Here is an 11326-nt window from a genome sequence, read left to right on the forward strand (position 1 = left end):
AGTTACTGGATTACGACTCTCTCTCAGTAGAAACTTATCATCATCAACAAGCGGAGCGACATCAAAATCTATGAAGCAAGTTGAAGACGTTTAAGGTTTAGAAGCAACGATAGAAAAGAATAATTCAAAAATCAAAGTTGAATACTTAGTTACAAGAAGTTATAAGAGCAAAGAAAATCAAACATTGTAAGTTGTTGAAGTTCATGATATTAAGACCTTACAAGTTGCGAAGATCCAAGTTCTAAAGTCCTTCTCTCATGGCCATGTAAATTTATTTTTGAAAAAAAAAATGAAAAAAAAATGAAATTAAAAAATAAATAAATTACAGTTAGCTTTTTATCCAATAAGGCCATGGGGAAGTAGAAATCTATAAAGAAGTTTCAAGAAAGAAATTGGAGAGAAGAGTTAATTGTTAAGGTTCTACGAGGTTCGAGAGTTTATCATCAACAGTTAAAGCCGAAGAAGACGTTGTTTCTACTGAGCACTATGAGAGAGTCAAAGAGAGATGCATATTGGTTGCTTTGTTAGTCCGCTTTCCATCTGGCACAAGATCTTTCTAGCATTGGTTCAAATCATCATACGTAATTAGTCCAGCTGTGTAGCAGATGTCCCTCTCATCTTTATCTCTCTCCTAATCTTATCCAGCTGTAAAGCGGATGCATCTTACAATGTTTATCTAGCTGTGTAGCGGATATATCTTTATCTAGCAGTGTTGCGGATGTGTCTCCCCTATTCTTTGTTCAGCTTTAGAGCTGGCACCTTTAATTTCTCTGGCATTCTAGTTACTTGGAGATAGGTTGAGAATATGTATGTCTTCATAGCTTTTTGGATACTTGTGACCAATTAGAAGTCATGGTTTTGTGGGTACACCTCTGGTAAACCCTCCCGAGATTAACTCGGTCACTAGGGCCACCTAGTGAGTTAAGATTTTATTTTCTAGATCATTTTTGCTCCAGGACTAGCAAATAATAAGTTTGGGGGTATTTGATAGACGCATTTTTGTGTCTATTTTGTTCTCAATGTTCTGTATTGTTAGTGCTCGATTTGTACTTATTATGGTATTTTGTGTTTGTATAGGTGTTTTTGGAGAAATACACTTGTGTGGAAAAAGTTGCTCAAAAAGTGATATTTGCACCCCGGAGGACGATTGTTAAACGAAATCTCATTTTGGATAAGGGGTACCCAATTTCTAAGGGGCACATATTTCAATGAAGGCCACCTTCTTTACTATACACACCCCAAGGCGCCAATTGTTATTCGCATCCCTACTCTGGATAGGGGGCGCCTATCTTCTTCACGGTTTGAATAATATTTAAGCGGGAAAAATGGTTTAAATCTCCGTAACTTCTGTTTTGATTTCTGTCAAGATTTTTGTAAGAGAGTTTCGTCAGAATTAGTTGGGAATATCTTGTTAAGCTTAAACAGGAAGGGTAAATGTCTCAGAACCGAAGAAAGAGGAGTTTGTTGCACACTGTCAATGCACAAGATATCTCCGGCTTGCTATTTTCTTCCCGTGTTATTTGTTCATTTTTGGACGTTGGTATGGGTTGACTCGATCAAGGGATGTGATGGAAGATTGTAGGAGATAAAAAAGGAGATAATACAGCATATGTGTGAGAAAGGAAGGTTATTTGCAAACACGAGAAAGCAGAGAAGAATATTCTCCCGTGAGATATTCTCGAGATGTGTGCTATTTTTGGATGATTTGGGCGTGGTTGAGCGAGCTTGACAGCATCATAGATAAGTAATAATAATGCTGGGAGTGTGTTAAGCGACAGAAAACACGTGAAGAATGAAAATAAAGGAATTATTCCCGTAATTTGGTCGGGAGTAAATGTGGATTATTCTGAGTTATTCTCGAGATTTGGTGGTGTATGATGGGTATATATAGAGTTCTTGGAAGTCATACAAGGGGGTGGAGAGTTGGGAGAGGCGACAGAGAGGAATAGGAAGCTGCAGAGCAGATTTTTCTGCTGCTGCAGGGAAGAAGAACCTGAAGAACATAAAACCGTATAAAACTGTCGTTTTAAGGGTCGCATATTTAACAATTTGTAACGGCCAGTTTCTAACGATTACCTTCAGTTTGTAACAATTATTGTAACGGTGATCTCTGTAACGCCTTTTCAGTATTGCGAATTGCCTGAATTATATTTTCCTCTTTGTAAACACCTATTGAGCAATAAAAAATTCCTTTGAGTGTGTTTTCACCATGTGGAGCTAGAACCCATCACTGGGATAACGGAGGAAGCTGGATTTCATCCTTGGGGTAATTTAATTAATTCCTTATTTACTTTTTGCACGGATTTTAAATGATTTATGATTTATATTAATCAATTGTTATCTTGTTAGATAGTGTATGCTTAGTCTTAGGTGTTTTATATACACTATGCTTGTAATTTACAATTGATATTTTACGAAATCTACTTTGGCAAAGAATAGAGTCATTGTTTCTTTTGTTTTGAGCTATAAATGTCTAGGATAAATTTATGAATCCCATGAACATGAAAAGCAGTGTAATCCCGAGTCCTGGTCCCTCTTCATCCTGTGACTTTATTTTGTATATATATATTTTCTTATTTTTAGTATTTCCTTTTATTAAAACTTAAAATCAATCCGAAAAGTCTGAGTGAACGACAACCTTTCTTACCACTATTAAAATTCGATCATCACGTACGCGGACTGATGGGATGAAGAAGAAGGTGTGCGTACTTCTTTTTTATAAGACCCACTAATGGGCTTGGACCCGTTTATGAACCGCGGACCACAAAGGAAATGTGGGATTTTCTTTGAAGTTCGCACATCAAGGTTGTGCAACCCGTGACAACACAATTTGTGAGAGGAGATGGATGCAGTAGAAATCTCTACTCGAAATTCCAAAAAGGATAGAATAACATTTTTACCCAACTGTAAACAAATCAAACCATTTCTTGCCCCATCTCAAGATATATACAAATGGGGTAGTGTCATGCTTGTTACCAAGAGGCATGGTGTCCAGAGGAATCTTCATGCAACATTTCTGGTTGATATTTGTGAGTAGTCCCAGTGATATAATCAAAGTAATGATGATAATCACGGTTGTTAGAGCTTTCTATCTTCCTTTTGATGTGACTGGAAAGAAGATTCTTCTGACTCCTTGACCCCGTGTCAAAAACATGAGAACCCACATTGGATCTACATGTGTTGACAGAGTGTTCAGTCCGTACATCGTTATTCCATAGATTTACATGTACATAACTTTTATCGGGTCGATTCTTAAACTTAACAGAATTAAGTTTTTTTAAGACTCTGAAAACGCTTTCAAAAGCTCTAAATAGATCTTTGTCAATTGATCCATTATGATAGTATTTCTCAAAAATATTAAGAGTTAATCTAGTGAGAGTCCATATCTTTGAGCGTAATGAACGTTTTCTCAATCTTCCCTTTTTTTTTCTTTAGTTTGTTTCTCATCATCTAAGTTTTCCAAGTTATTAGATGAAATGAGATTGTTATAAGAAACCGAAGGTTTTGTCCATAATAATCTTTGAACAATCTTTAAGAATTTCTGGCGTGCGTTACAGATGCCAAGAGCAAGTTTTCCAAAGAAATTTCCCATAGGGTAATTTTTAAGGATCAAACAAACACAAACTTATTAGGTTTATAGTGTTTGCCTGCTCTGATACCAATTGAAAAAGTGGGGGTCTAACAACCACACCCAATATTTCACTTAGCAATCTGTATGGACTAACTCCAATATACTTTTAAGAGAATCAACTAGACAGTCAGACTCAATCCTAATAAAAGTATATCAAAGAGTTATATCTTTCTTTCTTGATTCAATACTTACTAAAGCAAATAGAAATCTGCGAGTCTAATTGAATACAAGAGAAATCACTTGAACGGTACCAAATACCAATGTTCAAGTATTAATCAATTTCAATCAACAACCAAAGATTGGATTTTCCAATTGATCGATTTATCGCACGGCCTGTGATATTTCAATTATATAACAAAATATAATACAGAAAATCAATAACACAGACACCAGAAGTTTTGTTAACGAGGAAATCGCAAATGCAGAAAAACCCCGGGACCTAGTCCAAATTGAACACACACTGTATTAAGCCGCTACAGACACTAGCCTACTACAAACTAACTTCCGGTCTGGACTGTAGTTGAAAATCTCACACTGATCCAAGGATCTGTTGCGCTCCTTACGTCTCTGATCCCAGCAGGATACTACGCACTTGATTCCCTTAGATGATCTCACCCACAGCTAAGAGTTGCTACGACCCAAAATCGAAGACTTTAATAAACAAATCTGTATCACACAGAAAAGTCTACGACAATAGATAAATCTGTCTCCCACAGAAATACCTACGAGTTTTTGTTATGTCTTTTGCTAAATCAAGGTGAACAAGAACCAATTTATAAACCAGACTTATATTCCCGAAGAACAACTCAGTATTATCAATCACCTCACAATAATCTTAATCGACTAGCGAAAGAAGATATTATAGAATGACAAACGATGAGACGAAGATGTTTGTGACTACTTTTATATCTTGCCTATCGGAGAAATCAATCTCAAGCCAATCTTACGATTGTACTTAGTACGATAGAAACAACAAGATCAGATCACACAACTACAAGAAAAGTATTATCGGCCTGGCTTCACAATCCCAATGAAGTCTTCGAGTCGTTAACCTACAGGGTCTCGGTAGAAACCTAAGGTTAAAGGAGAATCAACTCTAGCTAATACAACTAGTATCACACAGGATGTGTGGGGATTAGGTTTCCCACTTGCTAGAGTTTTCCCTTATATAGTCTTTCAAATCAGGGTTTGCACTCAATATTATCTTAGTAACAAAGCATTCAATATTCACCATTAGATGAAAACCTGAATAGATTCAAGCTAATATCTTTCAACCGTTATATCGAAACTTAGCTTGTTACACATAAATGAAATGCACGTTTATTTAGGTTTGTGTAACCGTACCCAAACATGTACATCTTGTTGGTTCAACAGTAATTAACCAAATGGTTAGCCATATGAGCACTTTCATATCAACCATATTCTTCTTTACCATAACTAGTTCAATGACTCAAATGAACTAGTTAGAGAATTGTTCAATTGCTTAGATCTTTATAATAGACATAATTGAAAAAAAAACGATTTGATTCACTCGAATCGATTCATGAACTTTATAGACACGGTTTGCAAACTTGCATTCCTTAGTTAATATAAGTTTAAGTTCACGAATAATCGTTTTTAGAAAATAACCAACTTAAGTACGCGGACTGGTACGCGGACTTAAATACCCGAAATAAGTTTTTTTTCAGTTCACAAACTCCAGCAGAAATTCTCGGGATGAGAACCTCCGACAGTATGCGGACTTGGTACGCAAACTGGGTACGCGGACTCTAGTTCCGGTTTTCCTGAGCAGCAAAGTACGCATACTTTGGTTCAAGGAATAAGGGCTTATACGTGTATGAGTTACCACACAATGCTTATATCCAACCATGGTTATATAGTCTAAACTCTCATTTAAATCATTGAAACATTCTTAGATGACGTTATATGGTTGTTGTTCACACACTATTTTTCGTCAAAGCAATTTTCAAGTAATTGAAACTTAACATGACTTTCGAGAAATAGATAAGCGAGATAAACTCGGCTCGAAATAGAAAATGTGCATAATCAAAGTCTATATAGCAAAACGACTTTTGTCTCAAGATAGGAGATAGAGTAAATAGACTTTTGAGTGATAGATAAGTTCAAGTCTCCACATACCTTTTAGTCGATGAAGTTCCACCAGTTTCTGGAGTAGTTATTCGTCTTTGTATGATGATCGGCATGGAGTCTTGAGATCAACTACACTTTTTATCCTAGTCCAAGACTTAGCTATAAGTAGACTAGAAATCAAGACTTATAGTTTTGATCATTAACATTGACAAACATGGTTGAGATAGCAACGCATGCGAGTTCGACCTAGCAGTGCTCTAACAATCTCCCCTTTGTCAATTTTAGTGACAAAACTATCAATATATATGGAATACAAAAATAGATAAATAAACTTTTGTAGCTTCTCTTCCACGTGCCTTTTCTTCTTGGTTCTTCAACATTACTCGAAATCGTCGTCACTTCCAAGTACTCCAATGATCCCAAAGGTTGTAATTTTAGTATCACCGTTGTTGAAAATCCGTAGTCATAACAATGAGAAAACAAGAATTCTCAATCATTTTTATACAGTGTCATAGTATTATTACACAGTGTCAAAGTTCAATTGTATCACAACTTCGACAACAATACTATGGTGATATGTATCACTCCCCCTTAGTCAATACTCCATCTCACATGGAAACCACTCCCCCTTACATAATGATCCGAAAACCATATGTATTTGTAGTGTGAACTACACATTAATTCTCCCCCTTTTTATCAATAAAATTGGCAAAGGTACGAAAACTAGTGGGATCCTAATGAAATTTCCATAGAGACATTTCATGACCAAAACAAGGAACATATCAACTTTTTAGATGCCATCATATAGCCGAAGCTAAATGCATTCATCAAGGAGTTTATAAAGATACAAGATAACCCCTATAATATTCCACAATCGCACTCCCCACAAATATTTGGCAATTAAGCACAAGTTGAATTAAGAACTCTCCCTCATAAAATGTCATTCTCGAAAGAACAACAAGAGCGACCTTACTTTCATAAGAAAAGAAGGATTTCTTTGGACATAACAAATCACATACGAATTTGAATTTGAATCCAAAAAATACTCAATTAAATTAACCACAAGAAGACCCATGATCAATTCAATCGGAAATGCTCAACATAAGAGAACTTACGGAGCCGCACAGTATATACATAAAAAAATGTGGATCAGAGATCGACCAATACTGCGGAATAAACAAGGATTCGTTCTATTTTTCATCACCATTTGCGCAATGACATACAATAGACAAAATCCTTGTAAACAAAAGTTCATCCTATCTTCCATCAATATTTGCATAATGACACATAATAGGCTTAAAACTTTTGTAATGTCAAAAGTTCATTCATTTTTTTATCAATACATGCAAACATAGTTCACGGACACAAACACACATATCCCATAATAAGTTTGCAATATATAAAACCATAAAGATTAATACTGCAAAAATCATCTTCCAAACAACTTTTTAGAATTTAAGCAAATAAATCTAAAAACAATAAAGATGAAAATATTGGACATAGCTATGTGTAATCACAATAATGGCTATTCCAAACTCTAGTTATTCTTCCTAAAAAATACAAGAATAAAATCTCATAAGAAGATTTACTAGACAAGATAAAATCACAATTTACTTATTATCTTCATCATCGGAAACATTCCCAGATGCTTGAATCATGTTCAATTCTTCCTTGAGCTCGGGAAACTTGGTTGCAACCAACGACATTTGTTCTTGCACGCACTTCACCCTTGAATTGACCTTACAAACACCCTTGTGAATTTTTTGAAGAAGACTCAAGGCGGTAGGATCACAAGAATCGTCAAGGGAATCGTCTTTTCGTCTTTTGCACACATTCTCCCTTGTACGTATGAAAGTACATGGACGAACAGGTTTGGGAACCCCAAGAGAATTACCAATTGAATCAAAACCACGTTCAAGGAAAATTTGACTAATCAAGCAAGGGTAACCTAACTTCTTGTTGGGTGAAGTCATCGAAGTCATTTGAAAAATGATGAAACCACAAATATCGAGACTCGGAACACCCAATTCAAGGAAATAGACCAATTCCGCAAACTCGCGACTCCACCAATAATTCTCAAGTGTGGAGGGGAGAAGATTAGAAATGCCAAGTTTTCCGAAAGACATCAATGCCACACGAAGAACATTAGTAGGAAACTTTCCTTGATTCCACGCAACTTTCTTACCACAAAGACCAAGAGAGATGTCTTCATGCGATGGTCGTTCATCACTTGGCCTCGGTAGCCGAACATTACCCAACGGAATTTTGTTAATCTTCGAAATCAACTCTCTATTAACAAGAACCTTTCTCTATTTATCATGGTTTTGAATTCCATTTTTCCGAGATCAACATCACGAATGTTGGCATAGAAAATTCTTGTGAGAGTATAAAATCCTTAACCAAGACCATCAAAGATATTTCCAAGATTGAATTTTTCAAAGAAAACTAAATCCTCTTTATGTCCACTATAAAAATCCAATTTATTTTATAAAATAAAACCCATAGATGAAATCATTTCAAAAACATTAGTTCAAGAATCATTGACAAACTTAATCCTAAGAAAATTTTGGTCCAAGGAAAGATTCATGCTAGAAGAACTCAAGCCTTTTGAATTTTCTTTTGAAACCTTAAAATTCATCATGAGATCTAGAAATTGGAAGGAACCAAGAGGAAATTACTTACTTGGAAGGAACCTTGAAGACCTTTCCTTTTAATCTTCCTCCAAAGAAGTTTCAATGGTGGAAACACAAGAACCCTAGAGTGTTCACGTACGCGGACTGATGGGATGAAGAATAAGGTGCGCGTACTTCTTTTTTATAAGACCCACTAATGGTCTTGGACCCGTTTATGAACCGCGACCCACAAAGGAAATGTGGGATTTTCTTTGAAGTTCGCACATCAAATTTGTGCATCCCGTGACAACACAATTTGTGAGAGGAAACGGATGGAGTAGAAAGCTCTATTAGAAATTCCAAAAAGGATAGAATAACATTTTTAACCCAACTGTACACAGATCAAACCATTTCTTGCCCCATCTCAAGATATATACAAATGGGGTAGTGCCAGGTTTGTTACCAAGAGGCATGATGTCCAGATGAATCCTCATGCAACATTTCTGGTTGATATTTGTGAGCAGTCCCAGTGATATAATCAAAGTAATAATGATAATCATGGTTGTCAGAGCTTTCTATCTTACTTTTGATGTGACTGGAAAGAAGATTCTTCTGATTCCTTGACCCTGTGTCAAAAACATGAGAACCCACATTGGATCTACATGTGTTGACATAGTTTCAGTCCGTACATCGTTATTCCATAGTTTTACATGTACATAAATTTTATCGGGTCGATTCTTAAACTCGACAGAATTAAGTTTTTCTAAGAATCTGAAAACGCTTTCAAAAGCTCTAAATGGATCTTTGTCAATTGATCAATTACGATGGTATTTCTCAAAAAGATTAAGAGTTAATCTAGTGAGAGTCCATATCTTTGAGCGTAACGAACGTTTTCTCAATCTTCCCTTCTTTTTATTTTTTTCTTTAGATTGTTTCTCATCATCTAAGTTTTCCAAGTTCTTAGATGAAATGAGATTATTATAAGAAACCGAAGGTTTTGTCCATAATAATCTTTGAAAAATCTTTAAGAATTTCTGGTGTGCGTTACAAATGCCAAGAGCAAGTTTTCCAAAGAAACTTCCCATAGGGCAATTTTTAAGGATAAAACAAACACAAACTTATTAGGTTTATAGTGTTTGCCTGCTCTGATACCAATTGAAAAAGTGGGGGTCTAACAACCCCACCCAATATTTCGCTTAGCAGTCTGTATGGACTAACTCCGATATACTTTTAAGAGAATCAACTAGACAGTCAGACTCAATCTTAATAAAAGTGTATCAAAGAGTTATATTTTTCTTTCTTGATTCAATACTTACTCAAGCAAATAGAAATCTGCGAGTCTAATTGAATACAAGAGAAATCCCTTGGACGGTACCAAATACCAATGTTCAAGTATCAATCAATTTCAATCAACAACCAAAGGTTGGATTTTCCGATTGATCGATTTAACGCACGACCTGTGATATTTCAATTATATAACAAAATATAATGCAGAAAAGAAATAACACAGACACCAGAAGTTTTGTTAACGAGGAAACCGCAAATGCAGAAAAACCCCGGGACCTAGTCCAGATTGAACACACACTGTATTAAGGCGTTACAGACACTAGTCTACTACAAATTAACTTCGGTCTGGACTGTAGTTGAAAAACTCACACTGATCTCAGGATCTGTTGCGCTCCTTACGTCTCTGATCCCAACAGGATACTACGCACTTGATTCCCTTAGCTGATCTCACCCACAACTAAGAGTTGCTACGATCCAAAGTCGAAGACTTTAATAAACAAATATGTATCACACAGAAAAGTCTACGACAATAGAAAAATCTGTCTCCCACAGAAATACCTATGATTTTTTGTTCCTTTTTTTGATAAATCAAGGTGAACAGGAACCAATTGATAAACCAGACTTATATCCCCGGAGAACAGCTCAGTATTATCAATCGCCTCACAATAATCTTAATCGACTAGCGAAAGAATATATTGTGGAATCACAAACGATGAGATGAAGATGTTTGTGACTACTTTTATATCTTGACTATCGGAGAAATAAATCTCAAGCCAATCTTATGATTGTACTTAGTACGATAGAAACAACAAGATCATATCACACAACTACAAGAAAAGTAGTATCGGTCTGGCTTCACAATCCCAATGAAGTCTTCGAGTCGTTAACCTACAGGGTCTCGGTATAAACCTAAGGTTAAAGGATAATCAACTCTAGCTAATACAACTAGTATCACACAGGAGGTGTGGGGATTAGGTTTCCCAGTTGCTAGAGTTCTCCCTTATACAGTCTTTCAAATCAGGGTTTGCAATCAATATTAGCTTAGTAACAAAGCATTCAATATTCACCATTAGATGAAAACCTGATTAGATTCAAGCTAATATCTTTCAACCGTTAGATCGAAACTTAGCTTGTTACACACAAATGAAATGCACGTTTATTTAGGTTTGTGTAACCGTACCCAAACATGTACATCTTGTTGGTTCAACAGTAATTAACCAAATGGTTAGCCATATGAGCACTTTCATATCAACAATATTCTTCTTTACCATAACTAGTCCAATGACTCAAATTAACTAGTTAGAGAATTATTCAATTGCTTAGATCTTTATAATATACATAACTGAAGAAAAAACGATTTAATTCACTCGAATCGATTCATGAATTTTATAACCACGGTTTGGAAACGTGCATTCCTTAGTTAATATAAGTTTAAGTTCACGAATAATCGTTTTTAGAAAATAAAAAACTTAAGTACGCGAAATGATACGCAAACTTAAGTACCCGGAATAAGTTTTTTTTCAGTTCACAAACTCCAGCAGAAATTCTCGGGATGAGAACCTCCGACAGTACGCGGACTTGGTACTCAGACTGGGTACGCGGACTCTAGTTCCGGTTTTCCTGAGCAGTAAAGTACGCATACTTTGGTTCAAGGAATAAGGACTTATACATGTATGAGTTACCACATAATGCTTATATCCAACCA

Source organism: Papaver somniferum, chromosome 9, assembly GCF_003573695.1.
Source record: "Papaver somniferum cultivar HN1 chromosome 9, ASM357369v1, whole genome shotgun sequence".
Lineage (NCBI taxonomy): Eukaryota > Viridiplantae > Streptophyta > Magnoliopsida > Ranunculales > Papaveraceae > Papaver > Papaver somniferum.